Source organism: Nannospalax galili, unplaced genomic scaffold (assembly GCF_000622305.1).
Source record: "Nannospalax galili isolate Female #2095 unplaced genomic scaffold, S.galili_v1.0 scaffold829, whole genome shotgun sequence".
NCBI lineage: Eukaryota > Metazoa > Chordata > Mammalia > Rodentia > Spalacidae > Nannospalax > Nannospalax galili.
This window is the reverse complement of record NW_008360329.1, coordinates 3,118,981-3,124,980: the sequence shown is the minus strand read 5'-3', so window position 1 is coordinate 3,124,980 and position 6,000 is coordinate 3,118,981. Positions and strand designations below refer to the sequence as shown.

Genomic DNA, 6,000 nt, shown 5'->3' with positions numbered 1-6,000 from the left:
ATATATATATATATATTCTCAAGAGTGAGAATATCTTATGTCTACTCAAAAACCTTTACACAAAAGTTCATAGTAGTAGTACTTAGGATAGCAAAAAGTGGAAACAGTCCACATGTTTAACAGTGAATGGATAAAGAAAATGTGGTATGTCCATATAAGAAATATTATGTAGCCACAATAGGTAATGAAGTTACTGAGTTATAGTATAGCATGACTTAATTTTGAAACTTCAAGATTGGAAGAAGCTAGTCAAAAAGGACTATATATTGTATTATTCCATTTATATGAAGTGTCTAGAGTAGGCAAGTATTAGTGGTGGTTGAGGGATGGGAAGATGGAGTGATGGGAATGGGGAGTGGTGGCCAAATGGTTCTGGATTTATTTGGGATAGTGATATAAAAGTTAAAAATTGATTAATGTACAACTAACTTTAGTGAATATGCCAAAAGCCATTAAACCATTTAATGTTGGCTTGTGAATTGTATTTCAATTAAATAAACTTTTGCACAGTCAAGTACAAGGGAGCTCTGGAAAAAGAAAAGGAAGGGGGACAGAAGTTAAGTGCTGTGCTTAGAGATGTCATAATGAAACCCTTAATTTGTACATTTCAAATATGCTAGTAGAAAAGCTTTTCTGTAAAAAGCATCAGGGAGTCAAGACTCAGTTCATTGGCACTTTGTGAACTTATTCAAGTCACATACTGATTTTGGTCCTCAGTCCCCATTGTCTGGTTAATCTTTACATCTTCCCAACTCTAAAATCTAGAATTTTAATTTCTACAGAAATGATCTGATTATAGCCATCAGCAGATATGCATGTGGATACTCAAAGTGCTCTGATTTCAATGGTTTCCCAGATTGCAGGCAAGCTGGTTTGGTGGAGCCGATCCTGTCGCCCTCCTCACCCTTATTGTGACTTCTAAAGGAAGATCCATTGTTTGTTTATATTAAAAGCAGCATTTTCTCAAAGTTACTGTCTACAGTGCAGTTCACCTCGTTTCTTAGCCCAAACAATACATGTGGTGCCACTGAGTCTACTGTCAAACAGCCTTAGCTGTTCCTTTATGAAGCATGCTTAAGAGTATCCCTTGTCACTGCCATGCTAGTTAGAGCATCTCAGCAAATAACCACAGACTTTATTTATAGCAATGTGTGTTTTGGATTTATAACATTTTATCTCTTAGAGAGACAGTATATTATTTGCTTGGTTACTTTATAATTGTGGTAGTTTCATGCCACCCACTGTAGGTTGTTCTACAGTGGTTATTCTAACCACAAATTAAGGAGTTATTTTTCTGTGGTTCAATAATACATAGGGATTATATTGCAAGAGTTGCTGGAACCCAAGTTCTATAAACAATTTTTTAGAAGGAGTTTTTGTCAGACAGATTCACTAGATTGTTGGTACTGAAAACATTTCAGACCAGAATTTAGATGAGCAGAACATAACTTGTCAATTATATTTTACATTGCAAAGAAATTTCCCATAGGGGATACACTAACTGCCCTCCCAGTAGCTGGCATTTGGCAGCAGCCTCCTCAGTAGGATGGAATTCCTGTCCCCACAGCAGTAATTGCTTACTCTTTCTGGGTCCAGTTGAGAATACAATGAAAGCACCTTGTCTAGGAAAATTTATGTATGTATATACATACAGAGGGTGCACTGTTCCCTCACAGCATCCAGATCTGCCTCTGAGCATCTCTATCCTAGTTAAAATATCCATTCTGGAAGTCTGATGATACAGAGGCAAAACACATTTTATCTTCTCATGTTGCTAATATTGATAATTTGCAAAGAGCCATATGTTCCTGTGGCAGTATATAAGGTGAACAAACTGTTGCTGAACTTTCTGGAATACAGAGGTTGCTCTTGTGATAAGCAGCAGGAGTGGATCCCACGTGAGAGTTTTTGTCCACTGCTGTTGGTCAAGTATGTGTAAGACTAGGTGGTTGGTAGATGTTTATTGAAAGAGTAAAAGAATGGCTCCAGGAAGAAATGTGGTCTATACAAGAACTGACTCTGGTTTCTGTTCATTTGTTTTGAGACAGGGTCTCGCTTTGTAGCCCAAGATGGCCTCAATTGTTCAATCCTCCAGTCTTAGTCTCCTGAGTACTAGGATTCTAGGAGTTGTCACCAGAGCCAGTCGTAAAAGCTGAGTCTTATTGCTAGGTTTCATAATACTTCATTTCATTCCTGTTTGGAATTACTGTTCTGGGTTGGCATACAGGGTAATGGGCTTCATCACAGCATTCTCATCCATGTGTCATTTACTTTGCTGTCCTTTGTCTTCCTTCCTGCTGTCCTTACCTGTGCCCCTTTGTCTCCCTTCAGCTGCTTCCCTTCCCTGCCCCAATTAGAATGTCAACCTTTTCTTCACAGCTGTGTGTCAGAAGCAAAATGAAACACATAGGTAAGAGTGTAGCATTATAGAAGGTGCTCATTTGAGGTCTGAACACAAGCTTAGTTTTCCTGGTTATTTTTTCTTTCTTTTCTCCTGCTCAAACTCTCAGTTCTTCAACCTCCTAAAGTCCTGAGATATAGTTGTATACCACCATGCTCAGCTCTTAGTATTTTTTGTTGTTTGTTTGTTTTGTGATAGGGTCTCTAGCCCAAGGCTGTCTAGCTGGGAATGACTTTGGACTTTTTTTTTTTTTTTATTCTAACTGGAGGGGAGTTGCCTTAGCATACATTGGAGACTCAGACCTTTCTTCCTAACATGGGCTCCAGGGATAGAACACAGATCATCAGGCTTATAGGCAAGAGTCATTACCTGCTGAGCCACTCACCAGCACACCTTGGACTTCTGATCCTCCTGCTGCCTCCACCTCTCAGGTGCTGGGATTACAGCATGGCTACCACACCTGGTTTATGTGATACTGGTTTGAATTCATTGGTTTGAACTAATGGATTGTGCACACTGAACACACACTCTACTACCTGAATCTCACCACCCCAGCCTGCCCAGGTCCTGTTTCCCTCTTGCCTTGCATAACTCTGTTTTCCTTCTGGTACAGATCATCAGATTTTTCTTTATTTTGTCTTTGTCATTTCAGATATTACTTTAGTGATTAGAATAAAGGTAGGATTCATAAAATGTTTTTATGTTGTTAGCAGTTATTTTGAAAGTCTACAGTATATCTTGAAGTTTATCTTTGGCTAAAATTGTGACTTTATCAGCCATGAACATTTTGCTTTGTGAGATTTCTTTCCAGGTTGTTGTTTTTTTTCCTTATGACCTTTTTTTTTTTTTTTTTGACTGTGGGCCTCTTTAGTTGATGACTTAAAGACAGTGTTCCTTTTTATGCAAATGGGTCCCTCCTCCCACCCAAATAGAGTAATACCACCAGGTGTAGTGGCGTACACCTTGAATCCTAGCACTGGAGGCAGAGGCAGGTGGAGGCCGACCAGGCCAGCTTGGTCTGCATAGCAAGTTCCAGCTCCGTTCGAGCTACAGGAAGACTCTTTTTATTAAAAAAAAAAAAAAAAAGTTAACGCATCATCTTTTGCCATCTTTTTTCTCCACAGTGTTGGGGATAGAATTCAGGACCTCATACAAGCTAAATAAATATTCTTCTGCTGAGGCACAGTCTCAGCCTTTCCGTCATATTTAAGAAGAAAATAAGAATAAGTTTTTTTTCATATTACTTTTTGAAGGGGCAGCACAACTAAAGGAAGAAACTTTTTAAAATAATTTTTTATTAAATTTTTTTGATTTTTATACAAGATAGTTTGATGCTATTTAGAGCCCCTCCCCATCTGCATCCCCCCCGCCCTCACTCAATTTAATGTACTCTCATATATAGTTGTTATATAGTTTCATATATGTGGTTATATAGTCTGATTTGTGTCTCCAAATGTCCTTCAGTGTGGGTCTATCCACTGGGCCCACCAAGAGTCCCATTCCTATAAGACACTGTCTCTCCCCACTCCCAGCAGCCATTAATTGCCAGAAGTTCCTTAGGTTGAGTTGAGATTTCTTACCCTCTTCCCCATGTCTTTGCTGGTATCTTGTATTTTGTCTGGTTTGAGCTTGCATAGGACTTGTGCATGTTGTCACCATTGCTGTGAGTCGTATAAGTAACTAACTGACCAGATGACTGGAAAACTATTAACTTGTGGTAATCTACCTTCCCCAGCTCTTTCCTCCTTCTCTTCCACAATGATCCTGAGCTGTGGGAGGCAGAGGTTTGATAGAGGTGTCCTATTCAGGGACGAGCACTCTGTGGCCTCTTATTTTCTACACACTGGCCAATTGTGGGTTTCTGTGTTAATCACCGTCTGCTGCATAAGGAAACTTCCCTGGTGAGAGTTGAGAGATGCATTCAATCTGTGTGTAGAGATTGCATTGAAGATGTGTCACTTAGGGCTTAATGTCTCACGGACACTTATTTTATGTGTTTGACTAGTTCTGAAATTCTGCAATAGTCTCCATCTATTGAAAAAGCAGCTTTGATAAGGGGTGAAAGGTATACTTGTCTATAAATATGAAGATACATATTTAGAATACAGTAAGTTGTTATGTTGGTCTAGGGATAGGACAAAAGTAGGTTTTTTTCCTAGGATCTATGACCTCTCCATCCATGTGTATTTGGCTGTGTTTACAGTACAACACATGAGTTCCCTCCCATTGAGTAGGGCTTAATTTCAATAAGTTTCATTGTTCTAAGCAAAAACATTTAAATGGTGTAACAGTTATTTTTATTTTTGTGACAAAATACTTGAGAAAAAAGGAAGGAAGTGTTTAGTTTGGCTCGCAGTCTGATGGTGCAGTCCATTACATTGGGGAAGGCATGGCGGCAGGAGCATGAGGCCACATTGCCTCTGCAGTCAAGAAGTAGAGAGCAAGAGAGTGCTAGTACTTGGCTTGCGTTCTCCTTTTTATTCAGTCCTAGACCTCTGTCCACAGCATAGTGCCACCCACATTGGGGGTGGCCTTCCCACCTTCTTTAACCCAGTGTAGAAACTTCCTCACAGACATGCTCAGTGGTTTGTGCCCTGGGTGAGTCTAGATCCCATCTAGTTGACCATCAGTATTAACCATCATGGGAAGCTAGTAGTTAAGGATAATTTGCTGGGGCCCAGCAAATGCTTTGTATGTATTAACTCCTAAATCTTTAGAATTATATTGGACTCACACTATCATTATTCTCACTTTACAGTTTAGAGGTGACTAAGCATACAGCAAGGTTATGAAACTGTCCAAGTCCTCAAATTATGCACTTGTTAGTACTTTGCAGGGCCTGACTTTAGGCATCAGCCAAATGATCACGGAGCCTGTGCTCTCGGCTGCCATATTGGAATGCCTCTTCAGCTCTGTAGTTAAAAGTGAGTAAATGGCAGTGGCATTCACAGAGTTTTCAGAGGAGGTGGCAGTTGAACGTACTCTTGAAGAATGAGTAGAGTCCTAAGGAGAGTGTGAAGATTGGCAAATCTATAGATAGATGCCTGGCATTCTGAGAGTGTAACGAGAAGGCTGAGCAGGTAAGACTAGAAATAGACAGGCTCAAATCAGATTGTGAATTGACTTCTATTCCTTCAGGGCATCTAGTCTTTATTTTATTTATGGGGTGTGTGTGTGCGCGTGTGTGTGTGTGTGTGTGTGTGTGTGTGTGTGTGTGTACCAGTGAGGGCTAGAGGTTGATGTCAGATTTCCTCTATTGCTCTTTACCTTATTTTTTGAGACACGCTCTCTCACTGAAACTGGAACTCTCAGAGTGGTTACACTGGCTAGTCAACAAGCCCTGGATCCTCATGTCTCTACCCTCTTTCTCTCAGTGCTAGGGTTACATGTAGGTACTGCCATGCCCAGCTTTTTAGGTGAGTGTGAGAGATCCAAACTCAGATCTTCTTGCTTCTTCAGCAAGCACTTTACTCACTGAATCAACTTCCCAGCCCCTAGACTCTATTATAGCACAGTGGCTCTACAGCAAGATCCAAAGATGGATGATGAACCAGTTACCTCAGAATCAAGTGTGGACTTATAACAAAGGTCATTTCCTA

The 6,000-nt window shown here is 40.1% G+C and overlaps 1 protein-coding gene across 1 annotated transcript in view; it reads left to right on the top strand.

Moving 5' to 3' along the window:
• Positions 1 to 6,000, top strand: part of Mrps28 (mitochondrial ribosomal protein S28) — a 145,999-nt gene that overhangs the window by 62,459 nt on the left and 77,540 nt on the right. The gene's annotated exons all lie outside the window — the stretch shown is intronic.